The 20,594-nt window shown below is 39.4% G+C and overlaps 1 long non-coding RNA gene across 1 annotated transcript in view; it reads left to right on the top strand.

Moving 5' to 3' along the window:
* Positions 1-2,375: 2,375 nt before the first annotated feature.
* Positions 2,376-20,594, top strand: part of LOC119916914 — a 42,308-nt gene continuing 24,089 nt past the window's right edge. Inside the window, exons 1-3 of the long non-coding RNA XR_005447187.1 lie at positions 2,376-2,853; positions 3,159-3,219; positions 3,809-3,927. This is a non-coding gene — a long non-coding RNA (uncharacterized LOC119916914). The remainder of the gene's footprint in view (positions 2,854-3,158; positions 3,220-3,808; positions 3,928-20,594) is intronic.

Raw genomic sequence — 20,594 nt, 5'->3', positions numbered from 1 at the left:
CTTCTAAATTGTTGTATTGTTTTTGTTTGATTTTTTTAGGCAGAAAGATCAAAAGACATTTGAACCACAAATGAAATTACAATTTTATAATATGTATGAACATACACCAGATTTGGTTAATCCAACACTGCAGTGTTAATCTGATGCAAATCTTCCACGAAGTGGGTTACTTTTCGGCTGTTCCTTGCGTTCAACACCTGTCCTATCATTCTTACGGATGAATTAAAAACTACTCTCCATTAACTGATCTCACTGGCAGTTTAACCGTGATTAGTGTTTTTAATTGTGCTGGTTTGTGTCAAGCTTTTGTTTTTTCTCCCTGCTCAAAGCAGCTCTTCCTTTTGTTGTGGAGAAATTCCCATGACTTCCTGCTAAAAGAGAGAAGTGGCATCGTTTGACAACTGAGTAGCAAGATTGCTTGTTAAAACTCCACTCTAATTTGCCTATGTGTGCAACAAGACTGTGTGAAATCTTTTGGGACAAGAAACTTGAGTTGTTTACCGGCTGATGCTTTTGTGGGTCGGCTTGCTTCTCTGTCATCCCGCCACGCAGCAGGTTAAAACGTGACCTCTCCTCGGTCACCTCAATCGAGTAGTCCCTGAAGAGGTGTACCTAAACACTGCAGCAGCTGCCACTGCACACCACGGCACCATGTTAGGTCTGACGATGGGAGATGCATAGCAGTGGTAACCATGGACACCAGGAAAATACAAAATTGCTTACAGTGTACTTCCTTAAATGAAAAAATCTTTGAATGCTACAGGTGACAGAACCAGCTGTGCTAATTGAATAGTTAGGTTAAACTTTTTTGTTTATGAGGCTAAATATAAGTGTCATTATCACTTACATGCAACCATGCTCAAAGTTCATTTTAAGATATTTCTGCCTGGTGAAAGAATTGGCAGCGTGCATCCTGATGAATTTTTTATCCTCCTGTGTTAAGTTATAGTCTGCCTTGTGAGACACTGAACACAAATAAGTGTGTAATTGGGCTTCATGTAGGTGTCACCTGTTGTATTCATAAGCTAATTGGCATTCTCATTGTCATCCTTACACCTTCATCCACAGATTGAATTTCACAGATCGCAGCTTTTGTACGGCAGCGGCACGCGTCATCTGTGTGCCTCCTGGATAGATTAAAGATCATTAGTTCATTGTGCTTTATATCATATTTCTGTAATTTGAGGAAATATCCAACTAACGTGTTATGCAAGATTCTGTCGGTGGAGGGGAGCCCAAGCGTGCCAGAAAGGGCCACCCACAGGTCACCTGCACTCCCCTTTAAATATGGATGGGCATCATAGCAGGGATCAGTGTCAACCCGCACGCGTCTGTGAATGGAAGTGCCTCAGGCAATCATGGAGAAACTTATATGAGGAGAAAATTCAGCAGATGGATGAGGTGTTTTCAGGGGAAAAACCAGACCTATTTGGGCAGCTGGCCTGAACTTGTTGGATGATCGGGGGCCAGATGTCAAGGTTAACCCCTCAAACTCCCCAGAGTATCAGACCCCACCCGCTCCTCTTAAACGCAGGACTCTTTGTTGGATAGTCAACCAATCTGAATAGGTGCTTGATAAATCAGGTGTCGAACGTGGTGCAGATCCCAGCGTTGTCCATTGTATTGATGGTATTGTCTTCTGATAGCTGCCACGCGTCTGGTATCAGGTGAACAAAGCCAGATGACAACCAGAGGGAGAAGGATGAAGACTAGAACTCATATAGCTACGAAGGGGTGAATGTTAAATTAATATATAAAGTTTACACCATAGGCCTACAATAAAAGATCATTTTGAAGGTATAAATGTACTCAAATCCTGTTGTCACTAACATTAAAAGCAAAACAAACCTTTTATTTGCTTACACAAACTGTCAGAGCTTTTATCAAAAGCACAGATAACATGATTTCAGCAGTCAAGCCGGTGAATCATTGTTAAATTCAATAGTGAGGTGCTGGTCTTTTTTAAACAGTAACAAATTTAACCGGTTTAGTATAGTGTTGGCTGACAGAATCTTTAAAAAGTCCAGCCCAAATATGTTGTGGAATACATCTTGCTTTTCATATGTATTTTCCCATACTTGAATTTTATATTGTCACTGGACAAAATAGCATAGGCCTACTTCTGTGACATTTCTTACAGTGGAGACGAAGTAGAAAGAGGCCACAGGATTCAGGTATAGTGTTGTGGCAAACCTGACAGCTCAGATATCAGCTTAGACCTCAGCTCAGTTTGTGTTCATGAAATATGAAGATATAGCTGCAGTTACTCCTTTAGGTATTAAGAGTTTGTTTTTGTTTGAGTTACAGTGGTTACAAAAAAAGTTTTTATTCTTACTAAAAATGTTTCATAGTGTCAGTTATTTTATTCTGATATTCATATCCTAGTTGGTGATTTAGCTAACTTAAAGCTAACTTAGATAGTTTACTTAAAAAAATACTAATACCTAAGTTACTAAGCCAGTTACTGATACTGAAAACATTATTGTTCTGCAAAATGGCATACAAACTCAAAATATCTGGAAGTACTATTAAGATAATGTTACAGTAATGCAACTAGCTGGCTGTCATCTATCTGTCATTTAGCTGTAAGCTAGTGTTATAACTTATTGTTTAGGGGTTTGTTAGCATAGTTGTTGCTAGCATGGCAGCTGGACTATATTTAGCAAAATTTGCTGTCAGATTGAATGGCAGTGCAGTTTTATACAGTCTAGGGTGCAGTTACGTTCGTAGTTTTTGAAATGGCATCAAATAAGGTTACTTGATCTCACGAATTTAACATAACAAATGCTAGCTAACAAGCACAGCAAAATGTGAATTGTCTTTGTTCTCAGAGAACTCTATGTTAAAAAGAAGGTAAGAGTTTGCAAATTTTTGTTGAGTGATTAAAACAAATTAAAATGAAGTGATGGTTGGCAAAATGACATAACATAATAATGTTAATTCAACAGTTATCATAATACTGCACAACTAACATTAATGACACATTCATTACTTAGTGTAGAAGATTTTTGCCTTTAATTTTGGCTATGTTAAGTGACATTAACGAAGAGCAGATTTGTATCCAGTAATTTTACTTTTAATTTTGCTCACTTCTTGTAAGTCAGATTTCACCTGTGTTAGACCCTCTTATAGCCTTGGATATTTTGTGCTCTTTGCAGGCCTGGCTGTTTTGAGGAACAAGTCGACCTCGTAGGATCACAGTGTTTCTTCTTCAAGCTGGTGAGTGACTGGTCTCATTATCACTGTCTAAGCAGCACGTGCCTGGGACACCTAAAAGCTAGGAAACATGCCCTGTCAGTAGACCATAGGTTTGTATTTGGTCATTTTTAGCCTGTAAATGGCAGCACAAAGAACTTGGTAGAGGGATCACTTGTGTAAATGCAGTGAGAAACTCTTACTGAACAATACTGAACTGAACAACAACATGTAATCAATGAGAAAATTTCCATTACATAGTAAAAGCTATGTTGTAGTCAGACACTGTGTTGGTTCTGGATTGAACTGTGTAACCTACATGTTTTTCTGTGTGGAAGGAGGTTCAATTTCCTCTAATCTAAAAAAAAAACATCAGTCGGTCTGTGTATTGTTCTTTTTGTGGGTTATAATGCAAAGTTCACTTTTAAACTATGATTTGTGATCATCACTGCTGGATAACCCAGCAGCAGGCAGGCCGCTCACTGCTTACGTCAAGGACAGTTGTAGTTTGTAGTGGATAGATCACATTAGAACTTCACTGCAATAGCTCAGTAAAGCCATGCTAAAACTAGAGTAATACAATCAATCAATCAGTCATCTCCTGACTTCACAGCACAGGAGTGCTCTGCTGGAATGCTGCTAAGCTGCAGATGTACCAGCCAAATTACTCCAGTGGGGAATTACCAGGCCATAAATCCAGACGTCAGGAGGATGGCTGTAACCTATTTCACGGTGAAAAAAAAAAATCCATGCGACTTGTTTCCATTACCTTCATAGAGAATGTCTCGCTGTGCAGGGCTCAAACCTATCACTGACGACAGATCTAAACATGTATGCATCCAAACACAGCCTCAAATCACGGGGCCTTTAAACAAAACATCATGAGAATCCGCTGTAGTCATTCACCATGTCCTGACAGATCCTGTAAAATGAATGATCTGTGACCTGACAAACTGTGAGAGCAACTAATAATTATCTTTTTGCTCATTCATAATCTCTGTAAATCTAAGGCATGTTGCAGCCTGCAGGTTTTTACCTTTGTGTAGATATAAGCTTAGGTTATCATTAAGTGATCTAACATGCTCATTCAGACTAAACATTTTCATCCTCAAGTGTTACCTGCCTTTTAAGATCCGTCATCATTACATGTTTGTTGTCGGATCTAATGGTATTAGCAAGACACAGGGTCCTTTCACCTATTTTATTTGTGCAGTTCTCATGTAAGTAGAAGGAAAACAACAGACATACAGTCTAGTCAACACGACACAGTAACCACTGGCATCAGATCGTTGGCATGTACTGGGCTTCATTATTGCTAATTAAGATGTATAAATATGCGGTCTGGCGCTTGACTTGTCGTTTGCAAAGGGCCATTTTTTCCATCAAACTCAAAAAGTGCCAAGGTAGACAAGGTGAGGGCACGAGTGCTGGTAGTGATGCTGCAGTGTGTACTCTGTGGGCACATTTCAGCTCAGCTGGCATACATCTGACTGACGCCTTCGGGTGCCAGCAGCTAAACAAGCCCAGGTTTGAGGGGAGCGTGTTGTATATTTGGGCTGAGCTCAGTGAAGTCTGCCAATGTCTTTGAGTGTCTGGCTACATGGTCTCTCATACAGAGCTCCTTGTTGAGCTGCGTTCTCTGGTCATCTTACAGATGATGGCAATGGACAGTTAACAGTAGGAGGCATGGCCAGGAGGATGTGACGTCACTGCACACTGTACTAATAGAAAGTATTAACCTTACATAAGTGAATAGACATTTCAGGCAAAAGGGATTGTTGAATTGAGTTGTTCGATTAAGCACCTTTGCATATTGGTGCTACCAAACAGTGTGCATTTTACTTTAGATTTTCATTTGAATCATTTGGTGTTGGGGTGCTTCTCTCTTCTTACAGAACCATTTTGTGATTAAGTTTGATAAGATGACCATATTTTTTACGTTAAAATGGTAACTGCGCATAGGTGTCATTTGCACTGGGGACGCTGGGGACATGTCCACACCACATTTTGAAATGGCTGATTTTGTCCCCATTACTTTTTGAAAGCATTTGTTAAAAATGCTCTGAAAAATAGCTTGTACCAAGAGATGGTAACTAACAAATCAAAATGCTTTGAGAAAGGTTTATTTGCACAATAACAAAACATGCATTGCAATTTAAATAGAGAAGAAACAAATGAGGACTGTCCAAAAAAAGTTACTTGAGAAAAAAAAAAGCTGCTGATTACTGCAATATAGTTTATTTTTATATTTATAAATTGTCACCTGCTAACTGAATTTTCTGTTTCCCTTTATATAAAAAAATAAATTTCCACCTTGAATTGGAGCAGAAAAAAAAGTTCAATTTTCTTGGGAGGGTATCCAGACACCCCGCTCATATATTTCAGCATTTAATATTTCTTCAGAATAGTGTTAAAAATCTTCTCGTCTTGTTCTCGTGCATCATCATGTCTCGTGACCCAAGTGTTTCATCACGGCCCTAATCTGAACACTGTACTAATAGAAAGTATTAACCTTACATAAGTGAATAGACATTTCAGGCAAAAGGGATTGTTGAATTGAGTTGTTCGATTAAGCACCTTTGCATATTGGTGCTACCAAACAGTGTGCATTTTACTTTAGATTTTCATTTGAATCATTTGGTGTTGGGGTGCTTCTCTCTTCTTACAGAACCATTTTGTGATTAAGTTTGATAAGATGACCATATTTTTTACGTTAAAATGGTAACTGCGCATAGGTGTCATTTGCACTGGGGACGCTGGGGACATGTCCACACCACATTTTGAAATGGCTGATTTTGTCCCCATTACTTTTTGAAAGCATTTGTTAAAAATGCTCTGAAAATAGCTTGTACCAAGAGATGGTAACTAACAAATCAAAATGCTTTGAGAAAGGTTTATTTGCACAATAACAAAACATGCATTGCAATTTAAATAGAGAAGAAACAAATGAGGACTGTCCAAAAAAAGTTACTTGAGAAAAAAAAAGCTGCTGATTACTGCAATATAGTTTATTTTATATTTATAAATTGTCACCTGCTAACTGAATTTTCTGTTTCCCTTTATATAAAAAAATAAATTTCCACCTTGAATTGGAGCAGAAAAAAAAGTTCAATTTTCTTGGGAGGGTATCCAGACACCCCGCTCATATATTTCAGCATTTAATATTTCTTCAGAATAGTGTTAAAAATCTTCTCGTCTTGTTCTCGTGCATCATCATGTCTCGTGACCCAAGTGTTTCATCACGGCCCTAATCTGAACCCTTATGTCCTCACCACTTTTCAACATAAAGTGACGCGCTTGTAACTGGGGCAGCGTAATAGATTAGCTTTTTTTGGATATTGAACATGGTTGTTGTCTCCTTAGCTGAGGGCATAAAAAAGCGTAGGATGGTACTGAAACTATCTCTTTCTCTCAATTATCACTGACATGGAATCCTTTTAGATGGTAAATGTTACTTTCCATCTGAATACTTGTACTTGAATACGAATTGCTGGTTTTGATTCGGCCTTTTGCATGTCTTTTATGACCATTATCAGGGAGCGTTGCAGAGCATTTTTTGACCCTGGTTAACTCGCTGCACACAGAGGCAGTTAGATGGAGGTTGTTTTGGGACTCTTTCCTTGCCCACACTCATCTAGATGGGCCCAGGGATTGAAGCCAGTGGCCAGACCCACTTTATTAAACATTTTCCCCGCTTATCTCATTTGGCAAATGTTGTCAACTGCCACTGCCACCATCTCCTATGGTAGTTATTTGGAAAGCATTAGATTTTGGTTACCAGTCAAGCCATTTGCTGACCACTTGTAGTTTGTGGGAGAGGAATTGCCTCAGATTTGCTGTCCTTGTGGTGATGGGAATATTCGGTTTCTGAAGGGACATTGGGTATAAATCATGCCAGGAACCACTAGTGAAGCTCAGCAGACCTGAGAGGGACTTTAAAATTTGAGCTTTTAAGCTATTTTGATTATTAGTATAAGTGTTGGGAAAAAACAAAAAACAAGGAAGTTATGATTTATATCCTTTTGTCTGTTTGTTGTTCATTGCGGACATGTAGCATGCGACTAATTTAGCAGAACTGTTACTGCAGCTTCAGAAACACTGACACTGTCAGTGCCTTTCTAGTTTCTACCTTGTATTATCTACTTACTATGCATAGCCTACCAGTTTGAAAATGTGTCATTACCGGGCAGCTCCCAGGTGGGAATGTAAACATGTGCATCCTTTCCTTATCTGCAGATACCACAGTAGTCATTTCTCTGCAAATAAAATGGGTCCTTGGCACAGCTTGAATAGATGCAATAGCTAATGGGTGATACGATTCATGTCAAGTGGTCCTTGATTTGCATCATTCAGTTTGGTATTCTCCAAATATACAATACATTATTTCTGACCAGTAATTTAGATTTTGGCTTACATGTGGCTTACATGTGGCTTACATGTGGCTTGCATGTGTGGGAATCCTGACTAATATGACAAGCATGATACAGTAAATGAGGGTCACAGAACAAAGCCCATTATTCCTTTGCGGTGACTAATTAAGAAAAAGAACAATTAGCCAATTGACCAATTAATAACAATCCTCTAATCTACAAAAAGTGATCGGCAGGAAAGATCTGGTGTTTCTTGGCTGTGAAAAGAGAAGCTCCATGGGCATTCTGCACTAGATGAGATTTAAAAGGTCTTTAATCTAATTAATCTGAGATAAATAATGGTTTATGCTATTACAAAATTGCTCATAGAGAGGATTACAATACCATAAAATACAAAGTAATAAGTTTTAATGAAAAGAATTGAAATATCCTTCTCTTGCGTTGTTCCCTCTCTGTCTTTCTGTTTTTTTTCCCTGCACATTAACTTAAGTCATCTACAGTCCTATCAGCACAATTAGGGAGATAACCATTTGTTATGTGAATGTACCATACATGTATCCATTATCTTTTAACAATTTATTCTCAATTAATATGTATCTATTCATATATGAGTTGACTTACTGAAGAGCGAATATATAAAATAAATGCAAATACATGTCAATGGCAAATGTTTCAAGGTTTCTCAGTAATCTGTAACATGCTTTGCCTTCACACTAAAAATCCTATTCTATTCAACTTCCCTGACTTCATAATCCTCACTGCCTTCAAGCACACTAGCCATGGTTTGTTTTTCAAATGTTAAGTTCACTGCAAATAATTGTGAAGCACTTCTCCAAACACCTCAGAGTGTGTGCATCAACACGCTGCTCTTGGCCATATGGACTATCATCATTAGGACTTTGCATGTTCTTTTTCCAGCCTCCAGTGTTATGGAATGTCTCCACTGTTTTCAAAGTGTCACGTAGCTGCATGAAGACCTATCAAGACTTGGCTGGTGAGAAGCTTGCTAGCCTCTACGGACCTCTTTGTAGGGGGGTAAAATACTTCTTGCAATTTGCAAGTGAGATGAGTTGTCAAGCTTCGGAGACATGCAGGTGGCTCAATTTGTCTCCCTGTTTTGATATAGCTGAAGCAAAGTATTGGTAAAACTCCACAAGTCTTTGTGAGTTCAGGGAGTGCTGCAATTAATTATGTCGCCCAAGTTTTGACACACATAACATTATGCTGTCTCTCCCTCAGAGAGATGACGTTGATGTCTTTATTCCATGCCGGCTGTCTGTAAGTCTTCATGCCAGCAGCAAGAAAGAAACATGGTCAGATACATTTGATAAAACTTAGATCAGGCATCTGCAAAACAGTAGTTTCATAGACTGTGGAAACATCAAACAAATGGCTTGACTTCTGCGAGTGAAGCATCCACTGAAGGGTTGTTAAGTCTGTGGAGAGACAAACATATGAGACATTAAAGTAATAATCCATGACATTTTCATATAAATAAATGTCCGTTTTGTTGCTCTCTGACACGACTGCTTTAACACAATCGTGAATTGTGGCTTTTTTAGCATGGTAAAAAGTTATTTGTATTACTGAGATAAATGGTTATTGAAGAAATATCTTGTTTGCCTTAATTTACTGCAAGATATTCTGATAAATTGTGCTTTTGTCCGGTATTTTGACATGACTAGCCTGAGGACGAGGAGATGGGTGTTGAGGAGACAGAAGTCGTCGACAAGTAGTTAGGCTAGGTGGTGGTTCGTCTGGGGGTACAAGTTTGGAACATGCAGTCCCCTCTCCTCGAGCGGTGAACCAGAACCAAGTGGAGTGAGGCTGGCGGGCCACAAGAGCGCCATTGTTCTTCACATTAATCAAACTGAGGAAGGGCAGGTAGCATTTCCTTAGCCCACCCCACATGCACACCCTGCCAACCTCCATGAATGGACTGCTTTTTTAGCTGGCAGCGATTGGCCATCGGAGCTCCGAGAGGATGTGTGTCTGTTTAATTAGTGTGATGAGCTCAGCGGAGTTTATGTGCAGTGTCGGACACCAGGTATTAACCCCTCGAGTTTGACCCTGCGAGGGGGGCGGCCGACCTCAATCTTGACATCTCTTTCTTTCCACTGTTCTCGCTTTCCTTCTCTTCATTAGAAAGAGACAGATTAGACAGGCGAAAGCAGACTGGAAGAGGGAGCGACTGGTCTCAACCTCAGCCTTCGTTTTTTCACCAGCCCCTCTTTGTAGGCTGAAGAGAATAATTACTGCTATGATACTTCTAATGATGCTGTCATTAGGATGCTGAGTTGTGGTCGGCTGCAGTGCTAAAAGCTGCTCCCTCCCTCCTCTGAACACATGTAGCTTCCCAGAATTTTAAAAAGCTTTTTCACTCTCATGGTGTCACATGTATAGATACAGACATGTGTTTGGCTTTGTGATTTCCTTGACTTGTTGAAGTGCAATAGAAACTGTCGTCAGTGTGACTTAAATCATCTCAGAGTTATTCAAATGAACCACCAAGACAAAGGAATTATCTAGATAGTGAAAGGCACATTCAAAACCATAATTAGAGCTGTGGTCTCCTTTACTTTGTACCATAAACAGCCATATAAATGACACATAGATCATTCACTGGCAGCTGCCTTACATGCGCTTTGGATGAGCGAGTGCAACGTGTTAACATCACCCAGGGGCACTGTTTTCTAATTCATTTAACCACAGCAGTGTTTTCCTAACAGCTTCAGCTGGCAATTAAAAACCATGAAAAGATACGAAAACATTCTTACCATGCCAGACGCACTTTCCACAAAGGTAAAACAACCACTTCAGGCGCAATCAAAGCTTAGGATATCATCCTTTATCGGATTATGCACTTTATTAGTTCAGTGGAACAAACACAAGCACTTCAGGGGCATCTTCTTTAGGAATAGAATGCCTTCTTTGCTCACAGATGGTTAGTTTATAAAAGGGCAATTAATTAGTAAAGCAGTTTTCTGTCTTTCTAATATTCTGGCTAATGGGCCAGAGAAAGTGACATGGTCAATGCAGGAGCACCAGTCCAAAAGTTAAAGGGCACTTGGAGGGCACTTCCACTGATGAGTTATGGTAATGATTTAGGAAACTAGTTTGGATTAATTCAATAAATGGCTAATTTGTTAAACCATCTGGCAATCATTTAAAAGCCTTTAGCTCATGCGGCCCAGTCCAGCTAGGGATTTTCATAGGATTACAGCATAAGGACATCCTATAAGCACATTATGCAAGCAATTGCAATACATGCCAGAGTGAAAGGTAAGAAAAGAAGTTATTTTTGCTGTAAAATTCTCACAATCCTTGCTTTAAATAATGATGTACTTTGATAAACATAGACTTTTCACTTAGTTTTTATTCTACCAGAACAAACAAAAACTGAATCCCAGCTTTCTTTCAGGCTCAGGGTTGTATTTATTAATATCACCCTTCCTACTAAGGGAGTGAGGAACAAAGAACTGGAGTCATAGCATGTCAGCTCTCTAAAAGGCAGTGTTTGCTGCACCCCCTCTGAAAACACTTTATTAATTGGATTTAGATATTTGCAAAATGATCTATTTAATGGGATTACCACTCGTATAATGATCTTATTTATGAGGGAAGCAATCCAAGCTTTGGGGCGGGCTGATAATGCATTTCCAGCTCTTTGGCAGTTAATGTTGTGTTACAAGGGAAGATAAAGTTGAAGTCCCATTGTAAATGAATAGGTAAGTTAGCCCAGTGAAATGGAGCTGGTATGGTGGCAGGTCAGACGGGCTTGAGTGCCCGCACTCGCATTCCAGAGGCCTGTCTGGACCGTAGGCTCAGACCTGCTGAACTCCTTACAAGTTCAAGGCAGACGTAAAGAGGGAAAGGAGGAGGGGACGGGGAGAGATAGAGTCCCCCCACCTCAGCAGCATAATGGCCCTTTCTTACATCTTTATCCACCTCAATATCTCGCTGAAGCTTTTACAGACCCTGTTTCCACTTAAATGCCTGGAGGTAATGTCCTACCTTTTCCTCTCCTATCCTTTCCAAGAAAATGTATTTAATCTAGTCAACAAGAGTATTGTTATCAGGAAAGTATAAGAAACAGGGTATTATGTATATATATATATATATATATACACACATATGTGTTGGGCAAAATAACACAAAGGGAATATTTGTAGTTGTTTATTGTAGCTGTAAATGAATGTTTCATGTTTGCCAAGACATTTAAGCTGTTGGATGTTTTCCCTCATGGAGGTTTTAGCTTTGTTTTGTATCTTTTCATGTAGTGTTGAGCCACTAATGCAAAAAAAAAAGTATATATGTAAATGCACTTCTTTTCTGCAAAGCACACAGACTTTAAAACATTACCATTTCAATATAACATTTGATTTATATGTGTTTAAAAAAATAGGTTATAATCTTTTACTTTAAAAGGATGTATTCTCAAATGAGATTATGCTAATAGAGTGTAATTTGCATAAAACGGGTGGAAATGTTAAACCAGATTAAAAATTCAGAATATTTAAGAGTTTTATCCATGCTGTTAGTCAACAAATATATTCATTCTCCCGGAGAATATTAGAGGCTAAATGTGACATTGTGGAAAAACACAAACTGTGTTGCAGTAGCAATGATCCCCCCCAATGAGCTGGCTTACTTGTTTATTACTAAATATCTACAGTATATAGGAAGCTTGCTTGTGAAGTAAACTTTGGTTGTTTTATTTGGGGTTTTTTTGTCCCGTGCTGCTCAGCTCAGTGTGGTTTTAGGATCTTTGAGCATTTGTCTCAGGTGAGGGCCAGGTCACAGTGTGAGGCCTACAACAAGGAGCACCCTCACAATCCTCCATTCAAGACAGTAATCGGCAAACAAGTGTTTTTTTGTGTCTCTGAGTCTTATTTTCATCACCACCAATTTAGTACATAGATTGAAAGTGATTCAGGTTGTGCTCTCAAGTTCCACACCCTCACAGCCCCCCAGCTTCTTCCCCATCCTGTCCTCAACCTGCAGACCCCTTAGTGGCAGTTGGCAGGTTTGTTTTTATTGTAAATACAGATTGAAAAACTAACCTTACATCCCCTACTCCCACATTAAATCCAATACAACATTTACCTAAATTAGAAAATATGCAAAAATAAAAACCAGTTGCTTAAAACATACAGATGCTTAAAACACAAAAACTAATTCCAAAATTTTTTCAAAATACTGTATTTGTAATCATATATTATATTTTACGCAACATAAAAGACATTTGTTGTGTTTTTGTCTTTAAAATATGAAATGCAAAGCGCAAGGTGCAAAAATATGTGTACACACCATAAGCATACACATGCCACCACACACACATTGCCATTGTCAGTACTATACCTACAAAAACTTATTTCCTTTCCTTTGAAACAATCTAATCTGGGAAATTAAAAAGGGAAAGCGAGACGGTCCGTTAATTCAAATAAAATCCGTCCACTAAGAAGCTATTAATTGGTCATATAAAATATTCAGCATTCCTCTCAGCCCATTTTAATGACATATAGAAAATTAATAGTTTGCCATTTTGGATTTAATTGGACTATTGCTCAGGTTTCTTGTTAATATTAGTACAGTATATTGCCCTAGGAACATTATATTAACAGTGCAGGCTAAAGATCAACAGCAATTTAGGTCAGATGATTTTTAAGACACACATTAGGCATCCTGCTGCATGTTTTGCGACAGGGAACATTGGAAATGTCCGTATCACATTAAGAATCAGTTGTACATTTTTGTTTGAGTGGCTTCATTTGTTTCACTTGTTCCTGTTGTAGATGACACCAGCATGAGTAGTTATGGAAAAACAGCACCATAAACATTTGATAACCTTAAGTGACTTCTGTGACCCCCCCCCTCCCCGCTGTGAATCAAATGTGTAACAACACTGCAGCCCTTGTTTGTCATGTACTGCACACTGCCCCTTGTGGCGTGCTACAAACTGAGATCGAGATTGTGACTTGGCAGCAAGATCCTCTCTTTGCCCTGAGGCTTACACATTTGTACTCTCATTTATTTATTGGTTTATTTGAATAGCTTTGCTTTTGTGAACTTTGGATACGTTTTTATTTTCATTTTGTCTTACTATAATACAGTCCAGAGTGATATTTCTTCCATCTGGCAACGGCTCTTTTCTGTGACAGCTTTTACGCGTTACGGTTTAGAGTTAAAATTATCATTACAATATGTTATGCAAAAGAATCCTTCTCATAATAGCTAGGTCAAGAAGACCCTGTATTAAATTAGTGTGAAAACTTGACATCCCTCTTCCGCCTCATTGCAAATTTGTGAGGCTTTAATCGACTGCAGATGTCTGTGTGTCCTTTCTTCTTTATCAAGGAGTTATTACTTTCTAAATAATTGCTGAATGGTTTGCTCTTAATGTATATGTGAACCCTGCCTGTTTGACCTGTGTTCAATTTCTTTAATTGAAGCAAACATATTAGACATATTTGCTATGTTATGTGTGTTTTGAAGTTCCAATTTTGTTGATATAGATTTATGAAGTGTTGGCGACTGAGGTCACTGCCCAATTAGAGATTTATGAAATGCCCGTGAGGCACCATTATTCAAGCTCAATAAATCATGCCAACCACTTTTGTTATAGTACAATGTGCCACCAGTCTGATCAAATGCATCCCTTGGTTCCAAGTCAGTTTTAACTGTTTAAGATGATTCCAGGTGATCTGCTTGGAAGCTATCAACACATTTGTCAGAGCAGAGTCATCATGAAATTCATTTTTGCTTTGACTCATTTAATCACAAGGCATTTATGTTTCTGAATCTGTTGTTCTGACTATGGTGCTAGCCTTCTGAGAAGTCCCTAATGATACAGCTGCTGCAAACCACAGAGCCCCTTAAGCCTTTTTATTCAAAATGTTGCTGCATAATAACTGGATCATTGTAAAGTAGAGCGTTGTCCAAACATCCTGCTGGCAGTTTTCCTGAAGTCCACTGAGTAAGTCAAAATGTACAGAATGACTGTAGATTCCTCACATAAAAACGAAAACGGTGCTGTTAGTGTGCATATTTGAGTAAGGCACGTGTCTCAACAGGGTTCAGGTTATAGTCTTAAGGTGACGGGGGTTGTAGATGTGAGGTGTAAAGGATGTGGATCCATCACTCGCACAGGCTTATAATGTAGGTTTCTTTCATTGGGAGCGGTGGGCGTAAGTGTTGTGTTCTGGTGGGCAGAGACAGTTAATGTCCCAGATCTACAGTATGAATAAAGTCATATTGTGAAGTGTGTGGGCTGATATGCTTGGCAGTCAACCCTGACAAGTAGATTAGCTCTTACTGGGCCACCTCTGAATGGCATGCACACGACTCAAGCGTTTCCAGTCACAACGCTACATATCAAACATCTAACGCCCAGCAACACAGATGAAAGCACATCAAAACATGAAAAAAAAAAACCTGCTGTATGTTATGTGGCTTCTCCACAGCTGCAATGGTTAACAGGAGTCAAAAATTGGCATGTCTAAAAAGTGGGATAATGATTATAAATGTGACAGGCTGAAAAGTAATTACAATTGTCTCACTGTGTTTTCCAATAATGCCTCTAACATTTCTATAAAACTCATTTAAATCTTCCACAAGTCCAAAATTCAGTCTTGCTCTAAAGCCATTTGGCACATTTCTCTTCAGTTTACATTTAGAGAGGATTAGCTGAAGAGCTGAAAATAATCATGCCAGATGTCTGCTACAGCGAGGAAACTGCCTCCCCGGTGGGCATTTGATTTTAGTGAGTTTTTATCAATCTTAAGTGAATACACTCTGGGATCCTCATAATGCACAGCCTCATGTTGTGAACTCATGTACACAAACTGAATATCATGTCACATTTTACAATAACAGTAAAACAAAACAACAAACACACCCTTTGCTCATGTGAATGTATGAAGAGGAGTTCAAACAGTCAGCAACAGTCTGTTTATAGCCAACTTAAACAGACAACGCGTAGCTTAACTGGGCAGACTGCTGGAACAAACAGCATTATAAATAAGCCAAATTCAATGACAGGTTTAAACGCTAAACCACATCTGTGCATGGTAAATGTCACTGTCTTTAAAACATGTCTGAAAATTCAGCTGTCAGTCACACTGACTCAATAAAGTTACAGAGATGATGAGCAAATGGAATTAAGGATTATGGGAATTTTGGGTTCTCTCTGTTTTCAGTGTTGTGTGACAATGGAGATAATCAAATGATTAATTTATTTAGATAAATAAATAGGCCTAGAAGTAATGGCAGGCATCCTTTGCCATGGCCTGGCCTACATAGTCCACGGTCCTCCTTTGAGACTGGGGCAGTGTTTGTTGGATTTGTTTTTTAGCTTTAATGAGCTCCACTGGAATGCATTGTCTCCCACATGTTTTGTGGAGGGCGGGGCCATCTTATTGCTGCCACATGTTGAGCTCCTAGTGACTCTTCCAGGCTTGTGTGGTCAGCCAGTTCAAAGAGCCCAGGCTCATTTGTTATACAACTTTATGTAACAACGAGCCGATGCTTCAGCGTGTCTGAAGAGGCAACAAAGGAATGCCGCCATTCTTTCTTTGTCCTAACTGGCTCTGCCCAGAGAGACTTTCAGATCATCTGTTTCTCTAATTAGCATGTTTGCTGGACAATATGGGGTATTGTACTTCGACATGGTGCACAAATCCTTTATTTGAGTCCTTTCAGTGTTTGAACTCTGACAGTAATGTTTTCTGGATGGTTATGCTGAACGGTAGTAGTTGATCACTGTCATTGCCAGAGTGGTGCGCCGTGCCACATATGGCAGCAATCTGACATGGTAATCCAGTCTTGAGGTTATGAGTGACTAGGTGTGGGCTCCCCGGATCAGGCCGGCTTCATCAATTCCTCCGTTAGCCATTTCTGTGCAGGAGTCAGCAGTAGAGCCCCTACTGGTGGTTGACAGGACATCTCAGCAGGAGCACGAACTCGGGCCACACTAAATCACAGTTTTTATGTATTTAAAAGTAACATTTTCACTTATTAAGAGAAAGAGAAGAAAGACAGACGAAGGCTAAGCTACATGTCAATTCAGATTCCTGCTGTGTTCCTGCAGTATTTCCCCATACTGGCTATCCACTACTTTGTTTTAAATTCCCCTACTTACACCTAATCAAACTCAAATGTTCGTTTGTTAAAGTGAATCAAATTTGTTACAGAGGGCCTTGACCACCCTATACCACACACTTGCTGCAAATAACCTGTTTTTCCTTTTTCACACATCAATTCCCCGGGGATGTTTTCAGCTTCACTAGACTTGTGAGTCTTCAGGGACCAGGTCCACTGCATGTGCTGGCTGGTAGGCCATTTGCAATAATCTCCTTTTTACCGTTTAGAGGCTAATTATGTAACATTACACCTGCCTCCCTGAGCCTTGGCTCTGGCATAGTGTAGAATGAGTTGCTTTTCCCCCCACTACTCATAGGGGTGGTTAGAGTTTCTTAATGAGATTAGCCCAAAGCTGAAATCTGCTTTGTGTCCCTTGCTATATGGTGAGATACTGGATCAGCGGAATCAAAGCTAAGAGGGGGAATCATTGGAAGATGCAGGCAGCCGACCTCGTTTCTGTCTCCCCACCAACCCCCCTGCGTGTGACTTGGACAGGATTCGTCGCTATCACACATGACATTGTGTGCGAGCTTTGCATAGGAAATATCTTTGTCTCAGTGTGATGTTTGCTTGCTTCAATGTTTTCGTGCTTTTCCTTTATCTTGCTGTCCAGTTTATATTTGCTGTTGGATCAAACTTCTCAATAGTAATTTTCAGAATTGAGGACAGATGGGTTGAATATTGAACAAAATAAAAGTTGAGCTTTTCCACCAGTCTGGGATATAAACTTGTCTAGCTGTGGTTGCTGTACTACTGTCTTTTTGCCTTTATTAACTCAAAATGTCTTGTATTTTTATATTTTACCACATCTTCTAAGGCTGAGCCTAAACTCTTATTTGTCAGTAATGCCATAATGTGCAAGACAGATCTATATAAAGACAGAACTACACCACCCACAACAGCCCATCCACAATGGGAGCCTTTCTTCCTCTAATTTATTGGGACCCTAATGTCCTTGTGACTTTTAACTCAGACAAAAGATGAAAAACCAACAATGGAGCCTGGACAGAATACCACACGTACACACACACACACACACTCACAAATGTACATACTGTACACAGGTTCACACGCGCGGGTGCACACTTACATGCACAGCAATGTATGCAAACAACTTCAGCTGAGAATTCCCAGAGTAAAAGCAAATTCTCACTGAACGCTGCGAGAGATAACATGTAAATATTTTGCCCATTTGCTCAGAATATGATGTTGATTAAGAGAGTAAAGGTTAAGGTTAGGGAAGGGCCAAGGATTAGTAGTATGGACCGCGTCTAGGGTTACCATAACAGCCTGGCTGCTGGGACTAGTAATAACAACAGAAGTAATAATAATCACAGACTAATTGATTGAACCCTGTGGCTTCCTTGCAAGAGTCATATTTGTAAAGCTTAATACCTCCACTATAGCAGCTAAAATAATGCATCAGTTGCCAGTATTGCTTTCAAGTGAGTCTCATTTATTTATTCAACAACCACTTTTTCTCAATCAAAAAATAAAATCTAATGTATTTTTTTTCATTCTTGACATGTGAATTTTCAGTCTCTCCTCACTACCATTATATTTACTTATCTATCATTTTGATATTGTGCATTCTGTTATTTTCTGTAGGAGATCATATCATTTCATTGTAGTTTGTTGAATTTACAAAGAAGCCTAGAAGCCCTGAAGCTATATACTGCTACAGAGAGCTATTTGCTCTGCGTCAGCGGAGTATCCTGTCATGGAGAGAAAATCCCGTTTGAAGTATGGCCCCCGTCTTTCACACTGACGATAATGCTCCTGGCTTTATCGTGTCCTCCGTGCAAAGCCCATGTCTTCTCTTTTGTCCGGCTCCCTCTCCCCCACTCCTGCACACCCCCTGGCTTTCCTCTTTTGTGTCACTCTCTGTCACATTGCTACCCGTTCACTGTGAGGAGAAATGGTCCAAACCTTATCCCCCCGAGGCATGCTGGGAAGTGTAGTCACAGTCTGATTGTTGATTCTGTTTTTGGCGCTTTGCTGATATCAGCAACTTGAAACTGATCAATGGTCTAATGCAGTTTACATTTCGACTGAAAGTTAAAAAATTACATTTGTTATGTATTTTATAGTAAATGCTTCATGAAATTTACATAGACCATTATTTGCTGCAAATAAAACTGTGTCTTGGTTTTATTTATAAGGTTTTATGGTTGAATAAATTCTAAGGTAAATACTTAGCATTTTAAATTAGATACATTATTAGTATTCATTCTACTCTAGCTGTTCCTAAATCCACAGCTTAAATGCAAATGCACTGCAGTCTTTTCCGTCCTTGGCTTTGTTGGCCTCTCAGAAACCTTAAGCCGGTATCTTAAACAGGGGCCTCTCATGGCATATGCATGTGCAGTATCTTATCTGGTGAATATCACAATCATTCTCTAGGACATCAAATATTTAAACAGGCCATACAAACAAGAGACAGGTGGGAGGGCACAAAACAAGCCTTTGTGGGCCCTGTGTGAAAACAATAAATGTGCTACCAGCCCTCAATATTTTCATATTCAATGACTCTGTATGATCCTTATGATCCCAACATAAAGAGGGTCTGTGAACCCTCTCTCTTAAACTGTAGCAGGCATATATTACCAGGCTTAGAGCTTGGCAAGCTCCGTATCCCAAAATAGATTTCAACAATACTCTATGAGGATGCATTAAATAAATCTCTGCTCAGCTAATCCGTGGAACAGTTCACATTTTCGAGAGAGACACTCCGGTAGGACAAAAGCGCAGCTCTGCTCGCCGCGCCTTCATCTAGGGACAGACATACATAAAGAGAGATATTTAGAGAGAAGGGAGGGGATGTTGGGGGGGAGAAATCCTCCACTAATGTGACAGAGAATTCTCCAAAAAAAAAATCATCATTGTGTGCTCTTGCACTGCAAAGCAGATTCTGTATCACTCTATATTTTTCCTTTTTTATCGAGCAAGTGCAATAACTTAATCTTAAAGGCAAAACGTGGACATGAGGGCCATTTCGAAACATGTTGTAGATAAATGTTAATCACATTAGCATTTCCCAGACTTCCGTAAATCTCCATAAATAGCATGCTGAGGTTGATCCCTCTTTTTTGCCCATTGAGGCAAAATTACAGTTGATGAATTGCTTTTGCCATGCATGTAGGCTAATGAAAGCTTTGCTCCTGGGCCTCCCTTAACAAAGGCTCATAATTTTTCCACTTTCCACTAAAATAAGAACCTGTTCCACTTTTAATTAATAGTTTTACCCTCTCCTATTCAGGAGTGTATGCATAGTTTCAAATTAATTTTTTTAGGTGAGACTTGGTTATTAATACTGAAGAAACAACCCCTTTTGTGTTAAAGTATCAGGGAGGTAATGTTAGCCTGCAGGTCTATAAAGAATTTCCACTCATGTCACCTAACTGCTTAACACAACTCATGACTCTGCTCCGAGACTGAAACATTTCATGACAGGTGGCTGTTTCTTTCACTTTAAGTCATCACTTGCACATTTGTTCAATGACCTGTGGTGGGCCTGAAGATACTGCAGCTACTTACATAAGCACTTAGGATTAACCTGTCCTGATTTTATGTTCAAGTAAACTAGAGGCACAAGCAATGCTTATAGAATATGAAAGCAGACATCAATCATACTGGTTTCAAATCTGCATCAGTGGGATTTTTTTGTTGAATGCCCTTGCACAGATTCATATTAGTGCAACCTTCCTTTAATGTTCTCAACAATTATAAATGGCTTCCATTTTGTTTACATGTTGCTTCAAAAGGAGTTACCTCTGTTAATGGAAGTATTAGGTTAATAAGCAGCAATTAGCATGCATTGGGGTGCATGCCACACATAATGAGTACTTGGGTATGATTCCTCTGACAGTTTGATGTTTGAGAGAGCAA

This window comes from Micropterus salmoides, unplaced genomic scaffold (genome assembly GCF_014851395.1).
Source record: "Micropterus salmoides isolate LMB-PRFRI ecotype aquatic unplaced genomic scaffold, ASM1485139v1 Ms_hic_scaffold_22, whole genome shotgun sequence".
NCBI lineage: Eukaryota > Metazoa > Chordata > Actinopteri > Centrarchiformes > Centrarchidae > Micropterus > Micropterus salmoides.
This window is presented reverse-complemented; position numbering and strand designations above follow the sequence as displayed.